Consider the following 21,218-nt stretch of genomic DNA (forward strand, 5'->3'; position numbering starts at 1 on the left):
TGATTCTAAGAAGCCAGTCCCAAAACATTATATATTATAGGGGTTCATTTATGACTTTTTTTTTTTTTGAGACAGAGTTTTGCTCTTGTTGCCCAGGCTGGAGTGCAATGGCGTGATATCGGCTCATTGAAACCTCCGCCTCCTGAGTTCAAGCGATTCTCATGCCTCAGCCTCTTGAGTAGCTGGGATTACAGGTGCATGCCACCATGCCTAGCTAATTTTTTTGTGTTTTTAGTAGAGATGGGGTTTCACCATGTTGTCCAGGCTGGTCTCAAACTCCTGACCTCAGGTGATCCGCCCGCCTCAGTCTCCCAAAGTGCTGGGATTACAGGCGTGAGCCACAGCACCTGGCCTTCTCACTTATGACATTTTCAAAAACACAAAACTATAGCGACAGGTAACACTACAGTGGCGGCCAGTGGCTAAGGGTGCATAGAGGCTATGACTACAAAAGAAAGCACCCCAAAAATGGGGTGATAGAAGCGTATCCTGTTTGTGGTGGTGTTTATAAGAATCTATGTGTGTGTTTAAAATTCAATCAACTATGCACCAAATGTCAAAAAAGGAATTTTATAGATTTTCATACTCGTGTGAATTAGAAAAAGAAAAAAGGCCGAACGCGGTGGCTCACAACTATAATCCTAGCACTTTAGGAGGCCGAGGCAGACAGATCACCTGAGGTCAGAAGCTCGAGACCAACCTGGCCAACATGGTAAAACCTTGTCTCTACTAAAAATAGAAAATTAGCTGTGCATGATGGTGCATGCCTGTAATCCCAGCTACTCGGGAGGCTGAAGCAGGAGAATCACTTGAATCTGGGAGGTAGAGGTTGCAGTGAGCTGAGATTGTGACATTGCACTCCAGCCTGGGCAACAAGAGCAAAACTCCATCTCAAAAATAAAAAAGAAACAAAGAAAAGAAAAAAGGAATTTTAGCATACATTCATTTAAAAAATAAAATACATATGTATGCAAGATAAATTTATGTATAATTGTAAATAAATACAGTGAGTAGTAAAATTACAAGAGATTTTTATCTTTTCTGTATACCTTTTTATTTTCATTTATGTATTTATTTTCACTTGTATCAAAAATTAACTATCAAACTCCACTCACTGGATCAGAGACCCTTGTAATATTGGTGAAAAACTTGCCCCTCATGTAGCACACTACCTACACTTGTGAGCTTATACCTTTTTAAATCTTTCAAATCATCTACAACAATGCTGCCTTTATAATAAAAGTAAGACATTCAAAGATAACCACAAAATGGTCGGACGCGGTGGCTCACGCCTGTAATCTCAACACTTTGGGAGGCCAAGGCAGGTAGATCACTTGAAGTCAGGAATTCGAGACCAGCCTGGCCAACATGGTGAAACCCCGTCTCTACTAAAAAAAAAAACACAAACATTAGCCGGGCATGGTGGTGGGTGCCTTAATCTCAGCTACTGAGGAGGCCTGAGGCAGGAGAATCGCTTGACCCTGGGAGGTGGAGGCAGCAGTGAGCCGAGATCACGCCATTGTACTCTAGACCCTGGGCGACAAGAGTGAAACTCCATCTCAAAAAAAGAAAAACAAACAAAAAAAAACACACAACACAAAAAAACCCCACAAAATACTTAAGTTTCTTTAAGATGTCCCTTAAATATAGTTATCTCATAGAATTATTCGAAAAATAAATAAATCAGAATATTCTAAAGTAGTTTTTTTGTGTGTTTTTTTAAGACAGTCCCACTCTGTCGGCCAGGCTGGGCTACAGTGGTGCGATCATAGCTCACTGTAGCCTCGAGCTCCTGGGCTCAAGCAATCACCATAAGGTATTTTGAGATCACAAATATAAAGTGTAATTACAAAGGCAGACAACTGCCTTCCCCAACCCATCCCTAAAAATTTACTAACAAAACAATTACAAGGTTTTTAAAGAGATAGATGAGACAGGATAACCTAGTTTCTTATGTGTAATCTCCCCTTTCAGAATATATAATCATTATACACACACAAATGATCAGTACAAAGCCAAATATTAGACCAAATTATTCTGACTAAATTCTTTATTGCTCAATTACCTAAAACAATTTTATCCTTTCCTTACAAGTCTAAGGAACAAATCTAAGGCAATGCCCAGCACAATTTAAAGGACAAATATGTGTTTGTTGAATACATAATGCAAACATAAAGCTATTCTTAAAATTTAAGAAAAACACTTCTGTCTATGTCAAAGAAATAAGCTAAATTTATAAAAATGCATTCAAAGAATAAAGTTTATTTAAATAACTCATTTTCATAAAGATCCCCAAACTTGTACCATGTATAACCAAAATTATAAAATTAATATTATAAAATGTCAACAATTAAGTCATCTTGTTTCATTTCTCAGATTCAATGAGGTTGGCATCCATATTTAGTCAGGAAGGCATCTGTGCTATAGAACCTCTCTCAAACTCATCCACCATTTCTCCCCAAATTCACATACCATTCTAACATGTCTTCCATTTTCTGTCATTCACACCACTTTTCCTCTTTCAAACAAGGCTGTCTGCTCTAATCTTTTAACTTGCTATGTCAATTATTTGGTATTATTGTTTTGCATGAATCTTCCAAAAGCAAAAAATTTCCTTTTATCATCCACTTTCTTGGTTTTGTTTTCTGAGACAGGGTCTCACTCTGTCACCCAGGCTGGAGTGCAGTGGCATGATCTCAGCTCACTGCAACCTCCACCCCCCAGGTTCAAGCAAACCTCCCACCTCAGCCTCTTGAGTAGCTGGGACTACAGGCATGCGCCACCATGCCCAGCTAATTTTTGTATTTTTGGTAGAGACAGGGTTTCGCCATGTTGCCCAGGATGGTCTCGAACTGCTGAGCTCAAGTGATTTCATCCCTCTTGGCCTCCGAAAGAGCTGGGATTACAGGCGTGAACCACCACACCCGTCTTATCATCCACTCTTAACTACGAAAACTCACTTTGATTCTAGTACTTCAAGAGGAACACTAAAGTAGACTAGTTCAGGCGACTAGGGTTCTAGACCAGCTCAACCACCAAATTATGAGAGATTGGGCCTAAAAGTCTGAAATTTCTCAATGAATGAACTCCTATTTCTCAAGCACCTAGCATGGGATAGACAGTTTGTATATACCATTGTATTTCATTTGTGTGGGACACAGTAGGTGTACTCTGTACATATTATTAAGTGAATAAACTACCTTAAAATTAAGTACTGTGGTCAGGTGCAGTGGCTCATGCCTGTAATCCCAGCACTTTGGGAGGCTGAGGCAGGTGGATCACTTGAGGTCAGGAGTACAAGACCAGCCTGGCCAACATGGCGAAACCCCATTTCTACTAAAAATACAAAAATTAGACAGGTGTGATGACACATGCCTGTAGTCCCAGCTACTCAGGAGGCTGAGGCAGGATAATTGCTTGAACCCAGGAGGTGGAGGTTGCAGTGAGCCAAGATTGAGCCACTGCACTCCAGCCTGGGTGATATCGAGATTCCATCTCAAAAAAATTAAAAAATTAGCCGGGTGCGGTGGCAGGCACCTGTAACCCCAGCTACTTGGGAGGCTGAGGCAGGTGAATCACTTGAACCAGGGAGGTGGAGGTTGCAGTGAGCCGAGATTGCACCATTGCACTCCAGCCTGGGGGACAGGAGCAAGACTTCATCTCAAAAAATAATAATAGCCGGGCACGGTGGCTCACGCCTGTAATCCCAGCACTTTGGGAGGCCGAGGCGGGTGGATCACGAGGTCAGGAGATCGAGACCATCCTGGCGAACACGGTGAAACCCCGTCTCTACTAAAAACAAAAAATTAGCCGGGTGTGGTGGCGGGCGCCTGTAGTCCCAGCTACTCGGGAGGCTGAGGCAGGAGAATGGCGTGAACCCGGGAGGCAGAGCTTGTAGTGAGCCGAGATCGCGCCACCGCACTCCAGCCTGGGTGACAGAGTGAGACTCCGTCTCAAAAAAAATAAAAATAAAAATAAAAATAAATAATAATAATTAAAAAAATTTTTAAAACAATTAAAATTTTTTTTAAAGTACTGCATGTGTTTGCAGATACACAGAAAAACATCATTTACCTTCTAAGTGAATTCTGTTTGTCCAAGGGTATCCATGTGATGTCACAGCCAGACACTGTACCAAGGTACAGGGGTTTTTGCACTGCATTCATACCCTGAAAGCTTTCTAAACTGCATAGCACTAAAACCTAAACCTACCAAGTTTTCATTACCAATGCAGTGTTTTCTCCCCTTACTCTAATGTGGACTTTTATGTTCAAATTCAGTTAGTCTCTCTATCATGCCAACTAAATGATACTACTAAGAATTCAAAAGATGAAAGTAATTTTAAAGGTAATTTAGTATTAACAGAGATCTCTCATTTTAGAGATGAGGAAAAAGAAATCACCCAAGGACATTCAGAGAGTTAACATGCCCAGTTCAGTCAGTTAGCCAGCGGTAATTTATTGCATATTTGCCTGCTACAAATCAGGCACAAACAGTGCTGGTCTGCATTAAAACTATGTTAAAACAGATCTGAAAATGAAGCATTTCTGTACTTTTCATAGTTTATCAGGAAATGTAGATATTACACAAACAATTACATAGTTAGATGAACGGTATCATGGGGAAGAAGAAAATGCTACGAAATTTATTTAGCAGTGACTTAACCTAGTCTATAAATTTAAAAGGCATCCATTAGATTAGAAGGATGAAAAAACATTTGCTATAGGAAAAGGTAAGAAAGTTTTAGTGGAGGAGGTCCACAACAGAAGAAATGGAGTATAGGTGTAAAAGAAACAAGACATAAAACTAAATATATAATCAGGACCATATATGCCCAACCTTGAATGATTTTGAACTTTATCATATGGTTAGTGGAAAGCCACTGAAAAATTTTAAGTAGAGCCATAATGTGATTAAAGAATTTAAAAGATCGCTCTGGAACATCTTATTGTGTTAAAAAGTAAGTAAAGACCAAAAAACTAATGGATATTTTAAAAAATAAAATGAAACAAAAAAAGAAGGTAGGTTAGAGGGGCTCCCACAGGCTGAATATGGGATAATTTGAGTATCAAAATGAATACTGGTAACAATGGATCATGACACACTGATTAAAGAATTCATGAGACCTTACTGATACTTAAAAAATAAACAAGCATTCATAGAAGGAAAACATAAGACAAGGCCCTAAAATATGGTGGAGAAAAAGGAAGGGAGAGAGATAAATGAAATATACTATTCTACAGGTTCTATAAATGATATAATTTTTAAAGATAGTAACTTAAAAGATGCATGCTGTAATCTTTACAATAACCTCTAAATACAAAGGAATACATCTAAATACTCAAAATAGAACAGTGAAAAAAATGCAATTTACCTACAATAAGGCGAGAATAAAGAACAAATGGCATCAATAAGACACAAATAAGACAGAAGACTTAAATCCAACTATGTAATTACTACATTAAGTCTAAAAGGAATAAACACAACAATTACAAACTGTCGGGCTGCAGAAAAAGGCAAAACCCACATAGAGACACAGACTGAAAGTCAAACGGTGGGGAGGGTAACACATGTCAATCCAAATACTAAGCATAAAAAAAAAACCTGATATTAAATATAACCACATTAATCTCAGATATAGGAGGCCTAAAGAGAAAGTATGCACCCAGCACAGTGGCTCACACCTGTAATCCCAACACTTTGGGAGGCAAAGGAAGGAGGATCACTTGAGGCCTGGAGTTGGAGATCAGCCTGGGCAACAAAGCAAGAAAGACCCCATCTCCACAAAAAATAAGAAAACTCAGCTAGGCACAGTGGTGTGTACCTGTAGTTCCAACTACTTGGGAGGCTGAGATGGGAGGACTGCTGGAGCCCAGGAGTTCGAGGCTGCAGTAAGTTATGATTACGCCACTGCACTCCAGCCTGGGGGACGAGCAAGACACTGTCTCTAAAAAAAAAAAAAAAAAAAAAAAAAAAAAATAGAAGAGAAAACATGACAAGAATAGAGTCACTCGGCCAAGCATGGTGGCCCAAGTCTGTAATCCCAACACTTTGGGAGGCTGAGAGATCACTTGAGAAAAAAAATCTTAAAAAAAACAGAAAGAAAAAAGAATAGAGTCACTAAATATGATCATCAACAAGACATAACTCTATATGTGAAGCAACTAACAATACAACTTCAAAATACATGAAGCAAAAAACAGAACTAAAGGGATAAGTAAAATCTCCAACTGTGGCTGCAGATTTATAGTTCTGTTAGTTACAACAAGACAAAAAAACAAGACACAGAAGATTTTTACAGCCCTACCAACCAACTTGACCCAAGTGATATTTATAGAAACACTACACCTAATAACTTGGTATGCACTTTTTAAAGTTTATTTGTGGGCCGGGCGCAGTCGCTCATGCCTGTAATCCCAGCACTTTGGGAGGCCGAGGCGGATGGATCACAAGGTCAGGAAATCGAGACCATCCTGGATGGCCAACATGGTGAAACCTCGTTTCTACTAAAAATACAAAAATTAGCTGGTCGTAGTAGCGCATGCCTGTAATACCAGCTACTTAGGAGGCTGAGGCAGGAGAATCGCTTGAACCAGGGAGTCAAAAGTTGCAGTGAGCTGAGATCGCGCCACAGCACTCCAGCCTGGGGACAGAGCAAGACTGTCTAAAAAATAATAATAAAATAAATAAAGTTTACTTGTGGGGGCACCAAGATACACTATATGCTGGACCACAAAAAAAGAGCATCGATAAAAATCAAATAATTGAGGCTGGGAGTGGTGGCTCACACATGTAATCCTATCACTTTGGAAGGCCAAGGTGGGAAGATTGCTTGAGGCCAGAAGCTGGAGAACAGCCTGGGAAACATGGTGAAACCCCATATCTAAAAAAAAAATACAAAAAAAAATTTAGCCAGGCATGGTGGCACATGCTATAGTCACAGCTACTCTTAACAGGCTGAGGTGGGAGGATGATTTCAGCCCAGGAGGCAGAGGTTGCAGTAAGCTAAGATCGAGCCATTGCACCCCAGCCTGGACAATAGAGCCAGATCCCGTCTCAAAGAAGAAAAAAAAGAAAAAAAAATCAAATAACTGAAATAATAGAAAATACATTCTCTGACCTCAGTGGTATTAAATTTGAAATCACTAAAAAACAAGATAATTACAATATCAAAAATTAGAAATTAAGCATACTTCTAAAGAAACTGTATGGCCAGGCGCAGTGGCTCACGCCTGTAATCCCAGCACTTTGGGAGACCAAGGCGGGCAGATCACTAGGTCAGGAGTTCGAGACCAGCCTGGCCAACATAGTGAAATCCCATCTCTAGTAAAAATACAAAAAATTAGCCGAGTGTGGTGGTGTGCACCTGTAATCCCAGCTACTGAGGAGGCTGAGGCAGGAGAATCACATGAACGCGGGAGGCAGAGGTTGCAGTGAGCCAAGATCACGCCATTGCACTCCAGCCCAGACGACAGCATGAGACTCCATTTCAAAAAAAAAAAAGAAAAAAAGAAAAAAAAAAGAAACTGTATGGTAATGTAAGTAGAAAAATAAATCAGAGAAAACTCAGTAAATATTTTGAACTGAATGATATAAAAACACAACTAAGAGTTTGGGGATGCAGTTAAAGCAGGGCTTAGAAATGTCTATAGCTTTAAACCATAAGCTATCGATAAAACTTAAAGAAGGATGACAAATCAAGAAGCTAGGAAAAGAAAGCAAAGTAAACCCAAAATAAGTGGAAAGAAGGAAATAATAAAGATAAAAGCAAACATCAATCAAATAATGATAAAAGCAAAAATAAATCAAATAGAAAATAAAGAACAGCATAAAAATCAGTGAAACCAAAAATGAGTTCTATCAAAAGATCAATATAGGCTGGGCGCCATGGCTCATGCATGTGTCACTTGAGGTCAGGAGTTTGAGACCAGCCTGGCCAACATGGCAAAGCCCTGTCTCTACTAAAAATACAAACATTAGATAGGTGTGATGGTGCATGCCTATAGTCGCAGCCACTTGGGAGGGTGAGGCAGGAGAATCGCTTGAATCCAGAAGGCGGAGGTTGCAGTGAGCTGATATTGTGCCACTGTACTCCAGCCTGGGTGACTCCGTCTCAAAAAAAAAAAAAAAAAAAACCCCACAAATTGCCAATATCAGGAATGAAAGAGGGAACACCACTACAAATCTACAGACATTACAAGGAAAATAAAGAAATACTATAAGTAATTTTTTCTTTTTCTTTTTTTTTTTTTTTTGGAGACAGGGTATCCCCCTGTCACCAGGCTGGAGTGCAGTGGTACATGACAGCTCATTGCAGCCTCGACCTCCCAAGTTCAACTGATCCTCCCACCTCAGCCTCCAGAGTAGCTGGCACTACAGGCAATCACCACTACACCTAACTAATTCTTGAATTTTTTGCAAAGACAAGGTTTTTTGTTTTGTTTTGTTTTGTTTTGTTTGCCAGGTTTCCCAGGCTGGACTCGAACTCCTAGACTCAAGTGATCCTCCCACCTCAACCTCTGGTGGAACTAGGAATATAGGTGTGGTCACTATGCCCTGGCTATTTTTTTTTTTTTTTTTTGGAGACAGTGTTTCCCTGTATTGCTCAGGCTGGTCTCAAACTCCTGGCCTTAAGCAATCCTCCCACCTCCAGCCTCCAGAGTAGCTGAGATTACAGGCATGAGCCACCACATCAGGCTCTCTTTTTAAAAACAGCCCTTTAAAATGCAAAAGCCAGACTGGGTGCAGTGGCTCACACCTGTAATCCCAGCACTTTAGGAGGTCAAGGCTGGAGGATCACTTAAGCCCAGGAGTTTGAGACCAACTTAGCAACATAGTAAGACCCCATCTCTACAAAAAATAGTCAAATTAGGCTGGGCGCTGTGGCTCACACCTGTAATCCCAGCACTTTGGGAGGCCGAGGAGGGCGGATCATGAGGTCAGAAGATCGAGACTATCCTGGCTAACATGGTGAAACCCCATCTCTACTAAAAATACAAAAAATTAGCGGGGCATTGTGGCAGGCGCCCATAGTCCCAGCTACTCGGGAGGCTGAGGCAGGAGAATGGCATGAACCCGGGAGGCAGAGCTTGCAGTGAGCTGAGATCGCACCACACTGCACTCCAGCCTGCGCAACAGAGCGAGACTCCATCTCAAAAAAAAAAAAAAAAAAAAAAGTCAAATTAGCCAGTCCGCTGGCACAGGCCTGTAGTCCCAGCTTCTCCAGAGGCTGAGGCAGGAGGATCTATTGAGCCCAGGGGTCAAGGCTGCAGTGAGCTGTGATGGCGCCACTGCACCCCAGCCTGAGTAACATAGCAAGGCCCTGTCTCAAAAAAAAAAAAAAAAAAAAAAAAAAAAGCAAGAGCCGTTTTTAGCTTGTGGATAATACAAAAACAGGCTACCGACTAGAATTTGGCCTGTGAGCTACAGCTTGCTGACCCTTGTTCTAGAGACTGCACTCAGACAACAAAAATGAATGGAACAGGATTTCAACTTTTCGGCTATTATGAAGTAACAGAGAGTGGATTTACCTTCCTGCCTTAAACAACTAAAAGGTCAGACAAAATTATGAAGTAAGTTTTTCAGGCATTGGAGAACAGGCAGAATAGAACAGTAAGCTCTGAGACAAGAGAAACAAATGAGGTGAGTCCTATCTTTGCCCCAGCTTACCGTCTGGAGAGTTTCCAGGCCACATAGCATACAGAGTGAAACTAAATGGAGCCTGGCAATCTCCCGAAGTTGAGGAAACAGGGTTCAGAGTTAGCAGACATCAAAGAGGCCAGAATACTAAAAAGGAGAGAGATACACTGAGAAGTCCAGAGATCTGCAGAGGACTCGCCTCTAGTCTTCAGCTAAGTATCAAGCTGCACAAGTAAGAGAAGAAACCATGGAGGCCAGTGAAACAGTCACCAGAAAAAAGTGGGCAGAACAATTCCTAGAGTTTATACAGGGCCTGAAATAGTTCATGTTCCATCAACCAGAAGGAAAAGAAAACACAAGACTTTTTTTTGAGAGAGAGCCAGTGGCACGATCTTGGCTCACTGCAGCCTCCACCTCCTAGGTTCAAGCGATCCTCCTGCCTCAGTCTCCTGACTAGCTGGGACTACAGGTGCCCGCCACCATGCCAGACTAATTTTGTACTTTTAGTAGAGACGAGGTTTCACCATGTTGGCCAGGCTGGTCTTGAACTCCTGACCTTAAGTGATCTGCCCGCCTTGGCCTCCCAAAGTGCTGGGATTACAGGTGTGAGCCACCGCACTCGGCCCAGAAGGAAAAGACCTTCTAACACATGGGGTATCACATGGGGCATCACATGGGGCATCAATTATTCAATAGTATAATAAAAAGTCAGCAGTAGGATAAAATTAGCTTTTGCCAAGAAGCTATTCTGGTGCCGCCACCTAACAAAGATTAAAAGTAAGCCTCAAAAAGATTTGTTTATCTTATTTATTTATTTTTTTAAGGCAGGGATACAGGGTACCAAAAATATCTGTTTCTAGTAACTTTACTGTATCCCAGAACAAAGCTTGAGAATAGTTAAGGGAACCTTTTTTTTAAGTCCTGCACCCAACTAGGTAGAGGCCACCATGTCTGGCATTCAATCAAAAGCTACCAAGCATGCAAAGAAGCAAGAACAGCCAATTTATAATAAGAAAGGTTAATCAACAGAAACAGATCCAGAAATTATACAAACGATAAAACTAGTAGACCATTAAAAAAACTATTATAAATATATTCCATGTATTCAAGAAGGTAAAGGTGAAAGCATGAATATACTAAGGAGACACACAGATACATATAAAAAGTACCCAAACTGAACTTAGAGATGAAAAACCCAATGTCTAAGATGAAAATTACACAGAATGGAACTAACAGAAAATTATACACTGCGGAAGATTGGTGAATTAGAACATACAGCAAAAGAAACAGTCCAAAATAAAAAGAGAAAAAAAGGCTAAAGAAAATTAGTGAGCTATGGAACAACATCTAGTGATACAATATGCATATAACTGGAGTCAATAAATATGCTAAGGGAGAAGACAAAAAAATTTTGAAAATATAATGGCCAAAACTTCCCAATTTTATGAAAACTGTATACTCACAGAATCAGAATGTTCAATGAACCCTGTGCAGAAGTTTGAAATAAACCATACCAAGGCATAATCAAATTCCTGATAAAAAGTGATAGAGAATTCTTAAATGCAGCTAGGGGGAAAATGGTATTACAGCCAAAGGAACACAAATAATAACAGTAGACTCATAGAAGCAATGCTGAGGCAGGAAAATAGAATCTGGAGGCAGGGAACCTAAGGCCAATTCACACTGACTTCCCAGAGCTAAATCAAAAGGAAAACCCCAAATTTCCACACCTAAGTAACAGAAGAACTGGAGGCTACTCCCTTGGTAAACCCCACTCTTTTTCTATGTGGCAGATGGAAAATTGAAAGAATCTCTGTTGCCGGGCACAGTGGCTCATGCCTGTAATCCCAGCACTTTGGGAGGCCAAGGTGGGCAGATCACGAGGTCAGGAGATCGAGACCATCTTGGCGAACACTGTGAAAACCCGTCTCTACTAAAAATACAAAAAAAATAGCCGGGCATGGTGGCAGGCGCTGTAGTCCCAGCTACTCGGTAGACTGAGGCAGGAGAATGGCAGGAACCCAGGGGGCGGAGCTTGCAGTGAGCCGAGATGGCACCACTGCACTCCAGCCTGGGCAACAGAGCAAGACTCTGTCTCAAAAAAAAAAAAAAAAAAAAAAAAAAGAAAGAATCTCTGTTGGTTGCTTTCTGCAACCAATCAGACGTTTGCATAAGAGTGTAACTTTGTAACTTCACTTTAGCCTTTGATTGGTTGCTTTCTGCAACTTACCAGGCAACTATTCAGACTGATTCCTGGCCAAGTCTTTGTTTGCACAGAAGTGTAACTTTGTAATTTCACTTTAGCCTCTGATTGGCTGCTTTCTACAACCAGAGGTTTGCATAGGGTATAACCTTTGTAACTTAACTTCAGCCTCTCATTGGGGGCCACTACTTCATTTACAAAGGGTGTACACCAAGTAACCAATGGGAAACCTCTAAAGAGGATTTAAACCCCAGAAAATTCTGTAATGGCACCCTTGAGCCCCTATGCTCCAACCAGCTCCCACACTGTGAAGTATACTTTCATTGTCAATAATCTCTGCTTTTTTTTGCTTCATTCTTTTCCTGCTTTGTGTGTTTTGTCCAATTCTTCGTTCAAGACGCCAAGAACCTGGACACCTTCCATTGGTAACAATGCAATCCAGAAGGTATAGGAGCAACATCTTTAAAGTACTGAAAGTAAAGGAAAATGTCAATCTAGAATTCAAAATCCTGCAAAAATATCTCTCAAAACTACACCAGGTGTGGTGGTGCATACCTGTAATCCCAGCTACTCAAGAGGCTGGGGCAGGAGGATCACCTAAGCTCAAGAATTTGAGTTCAGCCTGAGCCACATGGCAAGACTGTTTCTTTAAAAAAAAAAAAAAAAAAAAAAAAAACTTTCAAAACTGGAGGCAAAATAAATAGTTGTTCAGAAACAGAGAATCATCACTACCAGACCAGTACTACAAGAGGTATTAAAGGAAAGTCCTTCAGCAGAAGGAAAATGACACCATGTGAAAACAAACGTCTGCCCTAAGGAAAGAAGAGTATGGCAATCTAACTATGTGGGTTCTCACCAGTTATAAATGGATTGCCTCTCAACTCCAAACCCACTCTTCTCTGCCCTGCTTTACATAACGGAGATGGACCCTGCAAAACTTTCTCCTTTGCCAGCTGGCACAATGTTAACCTTTGTCAGTAGATGGCACTGGAGGAATACTCTAGAAGGAAGGGGCTTCTCTTCCTGTTAACACTGTTCTCTAGCCGGCTTGCTCCAGTGGAGGTGTTGTGCAGGACTCCAAATGGCCCTCCCAGAGACCAACTTCCCAGCAAGTCTCAGTGACACAGGCACACACGCATGACTAGTTTCCTGACAAGTTTTGTCAGCACTCCAGAGAGCAGCTACCCTGCAAGTTTCAGCAGCACCCCTATGGGAGACAGACTTCGCAGAGAATTTTGCCAGTGTCCCCGCTGTCTTCTTAGCCAAATTCAGCAAGGGGCTTCCTAGTGACTTTTTTTGAGACACAGTATCCTCTCTTGCCCAGGCTGGAGTGCAGTGGTACAAACACAGTGAGTGCACTGCAGCCTTGATCTCCTGGGCTCAAGCAATCCTTCCACTTCAGTTTCTCAAGTAGCTGGGACCATAGGTGCACACCAGTATGTCCAGCTAATATTTTTATTTTTTGTAGAGATGAGGGACTCACCATCCTACTGACTTTTATTGGCACCCCAGGGGGGCATTTTTTAATTGCCAGCAAAACCCTGCCCCACCTCAAATGTTTCCAGCATCCAGTGGACCACACCTTCTCCAATAAGATCTGAATCTCAGCCTTGAAGCTGATGGGCTGGCCATCATCCAGACTTATTCCATCCTTGTTACTTTGCCTCAGACTTAGAGGTAGTGGTTGCTCCCTCTACTGTTATTCTGTATCTTTAGCATTCTCTTTATGCCTAAGAGTTAATTCCCCATTAATGGTAAATAATTCTTTATGTTAAACTTTCCATATTCAAATTACTGTATGGTTTCTGTCCTCTGATACAGGACTGGTAGTGGCAGTGGTCATAGGAGACAGGCACACAAAAATGGAATTCAGAATTGGTTTTCGTTGTGTCCTTAGGCTTGAGTATAGGGCTCAAGCAGGAACTAGTTTGGTAATAACCCCACATATGCAGGGGCATCACAGTTAATCAGGCTATCACCTGTGGTTGGTGATGATGAAATGCCAACTAAAGCAAGTACCTTGGGAACCCAAATGGCTGTTGCACTTAACTAGTAAAGTAGTAATGATGGCTACAAAGTCTGTTATGTGAGATGAATTCTCTAAGTGTTCTTGTGCATTTCTGATGAAAATAACAAGTTCAGGTCCATTAAGTCAGCTCAAGTCATAGTCAGAGAGAGACCTTTCAAGACAACCTTAAAAATATATATACATTTTTTTTTTTTGGTGACAAGCACCCAGGCTGGAGTGCAGTGGCGTGACCTTGGCTCACTGCAACCTCGGCTCACAGCAACCTCTGCCTCCTAGGCTCAAACCATCCTCCCATCTCACCCTGAGGTGTAAAACACCATGCCTGGCTCATTTTTGTATTAATAATCTTAATTCTTATATAACCACAGGTTGTTATTGCTGAAAATCAAATGCAAACTTTAATTGTGCAAACTGAATTACAAAATCAGTTGAATTCAGTCTCGCCAAGTTTATTGTGTGAAAGTAAGAGCAGACACAATGAGACTCCAGACTCCATCTCAAAAAAAAAAAAAAAAAAAAAAAAGAAAGAAAAAGTAAGAGCAGGCCGGGTGCGATGCCTCACGCTTGTAATCCCAGCACTTTGGAAGGCCAGGGCAGGTGGATCACCTGAGGTCAGGAGTTCAAGACCAGCCTGACCAACATGGTGAAACTCCATCTCTACTAAAAATGCAAACGTTAGCAGGGTGTGGTGGTGCATGCCTGTAATCCCAGTTACTCAGGAGGCTGAGGCAGGAGAATCGCCTAAACCTGGGAGATGGAGGTTAAAGTGAGCCAAGATGGCGTCACTGCACTCCAGCCTGGGCAATAAGAGCAAAACTCCCATCTCAAAAAAAAAAAAAGAAAGAAAGAAAAAGAAAAGATAAGAACAATTACTGGGAAATAATGGGACCTTGAAACTTCAAATGGGAGTATCTGGTTGGATCAGAATGAAACTGACAATTTCAAACTTCCACCTGCCCTCTGTATCTAAAAAGAATAGCCTTCTTTTGCTGGAAAATCATGTGATATCCTTACGTGCAACAGATGCCCTACAGGAGGACGTTCATTCTCCTCAAAACCAACCACAGCTAACCCAGTCATCACTAGAGCCATAACTAGGGTCAAATCTCAGCATGTTGTAGAGGGACAGGTACACACAATGGAAACAGTTTTACAGGCCAAAAAATTCCAAGATTTTGCTAATATATAAAAGCAGAAATCTGGGGGACATGTGAAAACAGAGTCTCAGGGTATTACACTACAGTGGTTAGAATTTACTGATACGAGGTGCACGTAATACAGATTCTGAATTGAATATGTTAGCTTGTGTAGATGGAGGTATCTCTAGTGGCTTCTCTGATTGTTGACTGAAACTTAGATTCAACAATAGCCTACATTTAATAAGACTGAGACAGTAGATTTCCCTGGCATTATCTGGAAGAGGGAATCCTGAAGTGGACTCATCCTCTGCAACCTGCACACCTACCACCCAACTACATTCCCTGAGAAGGCCCAGGGGTCATTCTGTTAGTAAGGGGAACACTCATATCTTTGAAAAGTCCTGTGGCTGTTCTCCTTTGTAGGTCAGGGATAACTGCAGAAAATGCCACACTGAGATGGGCTGCTTGACTTCACCAAGGATAATGGGATACCAAAGTAGCAGAGGCCAAATGGCACTATTTAACCCCAAAGATAAGGACAGCAGGGACATACCGGTAATCAGAATGTTTTGACCAGCAGGGATCTTTGGCAGTGGCTAATTGATCACGATGTTCCTAGGAATGAAATAGATGGGCAGTTTAATCTATATAACAGAAAGATGTCTAAATCTGGTGGCCAAAACCCAACTTGACTTATCACAATGCAAGTCATGGGCATTTTCCCAGTTTCCAAAGCTAGTCAATTCACAGGCCCAGCCAGAGACTCTTGACTGAGGACAGACTGGGTCCTCTTGAGGAAGGACTCTGCACCATTACTGCAAGTACATACCATAAATCTTCCTCCAAGTCTTCCCCAAAGGAATTTATGTACCCATTTAGCAGTGCTGTGGTTCTTAACCAGAGCAATTTTCCTCCCCAAATCTAGAAAATTTGGCAATGTCTGGAGGCAGTTTTGGTTGTCAGAACTTGGGGGTGCTGTTGAAATCTAGTAGATAGAAACCAGGGATGCTGAAATGTCCTACAATGTACAGAACAGCCCCCACAACAAATTATCTGACCTTAAAAGGCCCTACATTATCTATAACCTGTTATTCCCCTGATCTCATCTCCTGTTGTTCACCACCTTGCTCACTCATGTTCAGCTACCGCCTCTATGCTGCCTCTTTGATGTTCACAAAACATATACAACACTCTCCTGCTTCATAATCTTTGCCCTTGCTGTTCCTTCTACCTGGAATGTTCCTCCTATCAGATACCCACATGACTTCTCATTTCTTTCAGATCTTTGCTTAATTGCCACTGTTCAGAATTGCAATACCCTCTCACTGAAGTACACTATATCTCTATTGTCTGCTTTATTTTCCTCTATAGAAATGTTTTATTTAAAATGTTCTACATTAATTATTTGTTTAGCAGTTATTCCCACCCCATCCCTGGAATGTAAACTCCATAGAGCAGAGGTTTTCTCCATTTTATTCATTACTGTATCCTCCGTACCTACAATGGTTCCTCATGCATAATAGGCACTCAAACACTTGTTGAATGAAAGCATGAATGGTGACTGGAATAGAAATTAGGGATGTGAAGCACAGTGGAATCTAAAATGACTCAAGTGGTTACCTATTGTTTTTATCTGTTCAATACCTTGTTCTGAAAAGCCAGTACTCTGATATTTCAAAGATATTTACCTTTCTCAAAATGTGACAATGTTTTCAATGTAGTCAAATCTCATTCTTTTGAATTAATTTTTTTGTTTACGCTTGGGAAGCGTACCATCCCAAAATATTTACCTACATTTTCTTTCAGTACTTTAATAGCTTCATTTTCTTATATTCATATATTGAATTCAAATAGGATATGTATTGGCATTTGGAATAAGAAAAAGATCTAACTTTTTCCCCAAAATGGCCAGTAGACCATCCAAACATGAATGATCTATATACTCTACTGTTATATAGACATGAATCTGTTTATTTGTAACAATTCAGCATTCCCATACCAGTATCATATTTAAGACCCTACGATAGAACAAGGTTCTATATTCCCCTACTGCCCCCTGCCTTCATAATTCTTCTAATTCAAGATTGTCTTGCCTTTCACATATTATTCTGCCCTATCTATCATCAAATAGAATAATTTTTTAAACCCCTACTGGGATACTTAATGTAATAATATTAATTTTAATCAATTTTATGGAACACATATTTTTATAATATTGAGTTTTTCCATCCAGGAACATGATATACCACTCTATTTTTTTCCAAGTCCCAGAGTTTTCACACATTCTATGAAAAGATCATATCAAGACACAAGAAAGTTATTAAGATATGCCACAGTCAATTTCAAGAGAAAAGACTGAATGAAATAATTGGAACAAACATTTTGATTCCTTTTTTTTTTTTTTTTTTTTGAGACAGTGTCTCACTCTGTCACCCAGGCTGGAGTGCAATGGCGCAATCTTGGCTCACTGCAACCTCTGCCTCCTGGGTTCAAGCGATTCTCCTGCCTCAGCCTCCCAAGTAACTGGGACTGCAGGCGCGTGCCACTACACCCAGCTAATTTTTTGTATTTTTAGTAGAGACGGGGTTTCACTGTATTAGCCAGGATGGTCTCGATCTCCTGACCTCGTGCTCCCAAAGTGCTGGGATTACAGGTGTGAGCCACCGAGCCTGGCCTGATTCTTAAATAATTCAAGTGTTCCACAGATTGGAAGGCTAAAAAAGAGTACATTTATTCCCACTTCCTAGCATTGACCTCCAGGGCTCCCATGACACTACCCTTAACTTCTACTCTTTCTCCTTGGCTTCGAGAAATTACCACCTAGTATATGCTAGGTATTTTATGTGCGCTAAACCTATCGAAACCTACTGGAACAGAATTAGATACTATCTGTATTTCCATTTAATCCATTATAAAAAAAAAAAAAAAAACAGCCGGGCGCAGGGGTTCACGCCTGTAATCTTAGTACTTTGGGAGGCCGAGGCAGGTGGATCACCTGAGGTCAGGAGTTCAACATCAGCCTGACCAACATGGCGAAATCCCTCGTCTCTACTAACAATACAAATATTAGCCAGGTGTGGTGGCACGTTGCCTGTAATCTCAGCTACTCAGGAGGCAGAGGCAGTAGAATCGCTTGAACCCGGGAGGCACAGGTTGCAGTGAGCCAAGATCCTGCCACTGCACTCCTGCCTTGGTGACAGAGTGAGACTCCATCTCAAAAACAAAAACAAAAACCATGTTAAAGGCATGGTATGGTGGTTCACACCTGTAGTCCTAGCACTTCAGGAGGCTGAGGCAGGAGGATCATTTGAGCCCAGGACTTTGAGACCAGCCTAAGTAACATAGGAACTCCCTGTCTCTACAAAAAATAGAAAAAAAATTAGCAGAGCATGGTGGCAGGCACCTATAGTCCCAGCTACTCAGGAGGCTGAGGTGGGAGGGTTGCTTGAGCCTGGGGGTTAGAGGCTGTAGAAAGTCATGATCATGCCACCATACTCCAGCCTGGGTGACAGAGCAGGAACCTGTCTCAAAAAAAAGAAAAAAGTGTTAATGGTATCACAGACACAATTCTATTATGGTAGCAGTACCTACTCTACAATACTTCACCTTCTCCCTCATGTTCTACTTCAGAAGGTCTAGAATAGATAGGGCCTGGGCATTTTCATACTGTAAAGGCAGGAAGGCGGTGGGGAAATGGGGGAACTCCCCTGAGGGTTCTGAAGCACATTATTAATTAAAAACAACTAAACCACAGGGCGCGGTGGCTCACGCCTGTAATCTCAGCACTTTGGGAGGCCCAGGCAAGTGGATCACCTGATGTTAGGAGTTAGAGGTCAGCCTGGCTAATGTGGTGAAACCCCGTCTCTACTAAAAATACAAAAAAATTAGCCGGGCATGGTGGCAGGTGCCTGTAATCCCAGCTATTCAGGAGGGTGAGGCAGGAGAATTGCTTGAATCCAGGAGGCGGAGGTTGCAGCGGCCTGAGATCATGCCATTGCACTCCAGGCTGGGCAACAGAGTGAGACTCTGTCTCAAAAAAAAAACAACTAAACCGCTGCACGATGTGGCATATGCCCATAGCCCCAGCTACTTGGGAGGCTGAGGCAGGAGGATCACTTGAGCCCAGGAGTTCTGGGCTATAGTGTGCTAGCTATGCCAATTGGGTGTCTGCACAATGGTAGACATCAATACGGTAACCTCCCAAGTGCAGGAGACCACCAGGTTACCTAAGGAGGAGTGAACTGGATCAGGTCAGAAACGGAGCAGTTCAAAACTCCCATGCTGATCAGTAGCGGGGTCGCACCTGTGAATAGCTACTGCGTTCCAGCCTGGGCAACATACCAACACCCTGTGTCTAAAACTAAAACAAAAACACAAGACTAAACCAAGATATGCTTTCTCTTAGGTCTTCTGATGCTATCTATCTGCTGATTTCTAGAAAATTAAATTTGTGTGTCTGAAAGTCTGTGTGTATATTCACTTGCCTCAATCTCTATCTTGGGCTTCAGTTCCCAACTAACGTTAGAATAGTCTTTACTTGCAAGACTCAAATAAAAACACTATGGTATCAAAGTGGGAATGTGGTGCAAAAAGGGCCTGCTAAATAGTAACAATCATGGCCGGGCACGGTGGCTCACGCCTGTAATCCCAGCACTTTGGGAGGCCAAGTGGATCACCTGAGGTCAGGAGTTCAAGACCAGCCTGGCCAACACATGGTGAAACCCTGTATCTACTAAAAATATAAAAACTAGACAGGCGCAGTGGCAGGCACCTGTAATCCCAGTTACTTGGGAGGCTGAGGCAGGAGAATCGCTTGAACTCAGGAGGCATAGGTTGCAGTGAGCTGAGATCGCACCATTGCACTCCAGCCGGGGTGACAAGAGTGAAACTCTGTCTCAAAACAAAAAAAAAAAAAAGTAACAATCACTACCACTACTATTATTGCTAATAACTGTAGCTATGTCTGGAGACAAAGGGGAAAAGAAAGAAAAAGCTGGTTCTTGAAGGAAGAACAGATAGAAAGACATCTGGAGACAGAAAAAAATAAAATGCTAAAAGGCACAGAAGTTAGAAATGACACAAAAAGCATAATCCATAAAAGAAAAAAAATTGATAAAGTAGACTTCATCAAAATAAAAAATTTCTGCTCTTTGAAAAACACTTAAGAAAATGAAGCCAATGTGGGAGGATCACTTCAGGCCAGAAATATGAGACCAGCCTAGGCAACGAAGCAAGACCCGGCACCCTATTTCTGCAAAACAAAGAAAGTGAAAACAACCCATAAACTGGGGGAAATATTTTCAAAACATTAATAAAGGATGTGTATCCAAAATATATAAAGAACTCTCAAAACACAATATAAGAAGACATACAGTATTTATATGATCCAGTAATCCTACTCCTTTTTACCCAAGAAAAATGAAAACATGTTTATATAAAAACGTATAGACAAGAAATTCAGGCTGAGTTTTTCTGTTAAAAAGAAAACATTACTGAAGACATTACTCAGTGAAGAATCACATCTGAAATTACCTTTAGAATCAGGATTAGAAAATGTTGTTTCTTGGCAGATGCAGTATGTTCTCTCCATTTAATAATGGAACATACTTAACTAATCATATTCTCTGATCAATCACATCAGAATTATCTGTATTTTCCTTTGTCACGGCCCTTATTTCTTTTACTCATGTATCTTTTTGTAAACTGCCCCAAATTCATTGTGGAAAGAGTTAAATTTGAAAAATTATATACATGAAGAAATTAGGCCCAACATAATAAGCCTCTTCCTTTTATTAAGTCTTTCTGGGAATGAAATATCTTGCTTTAAATTTTCTTTCTAATAGCAAATTGTTAAAGGTAGTGTATTCTTGTTAAGAATACAGTATATATTTGGCCAGGTGTGGTGGCTGCAATCCCAGCACTTTGGGAGGCAGAGGCAGGTGGATCGCTTGACCCCAGGAGTTCAAGACCAACCTGGACAACAGGGAGAAATCCCATCTCTACTAAAAATAGAAAAATTCGAGAGGCATGCTAGTGCGTGCCTGTAGTCCCAACTACTCGGACACTGAGGTGGGATGATCACCTGAGCCCAGGATGCAGAGGATGATTACCTGAGACCAGGATACAGTGAGCTGAGATTGTACCAGACCACTGCATCCAGCCTGGGCCACAGAGAGAGACCCTGACTCAAAAAAAAAAAGTATATATA

General features: G+C 41.3%; 1 protein-coding gene and 1 non-coding gene across 9 annotated transcripts in view; both read right to left on the minus strand.

Moving 5' to 3' along the window:
- ZMYM4 (zinc finger MYM-type containing 4) overlaps positions 1 to 21,218 on the minus strand; it is a 156,247-nt gene that overhangs the window by 112,417 nt on the left and 22,612 nt on the right. Inside the window, exon 1 of one of the 8 annotated variants that reach the window (XM_054537882.2) lies at positions 15,564 to 15,628. The exons of 5 other annotated variants lie outside the window; for them this stretch is intronic. The gene's annotated coding sequence lies outside the window, so the exon portion shown is untranslated. Of the gene's footprint in view, positions 1 to 15,563; positions 15,629 to 21,218 lie in introns of those variants that run through there. 2 more of the 8 variants (XM_024248611.3, XM_054537891.2) reach the window with 2 other exon arrangements.
- LOC112131302 (small nucleolar RNA SNORA62/SNORA6 family) lies at positions 1,080 to 1,232 on the minus strand. The gene has a single exon (XR_002913397.2). It is a non-coding gene; the product is annotated as a small nucleolar RNA SNORA62/SNORA6 family (small nucleolar RNA).

This window comes from Pongo abelii, chromosome 1, assembly GCF_028885655.2.
Source record: "Pongo abelii isolate AG06213 chromosome 1, NHGRI_mPonAbe1-v2.0_pri, whole genome shotgun sequence".
In the NCBI taxonomy this organism is placed as follows: Eukaryota; Metazoa; Chordata; class Mammalia; order Primates; family Hominidae; genus Pongo; species Pongo abelii.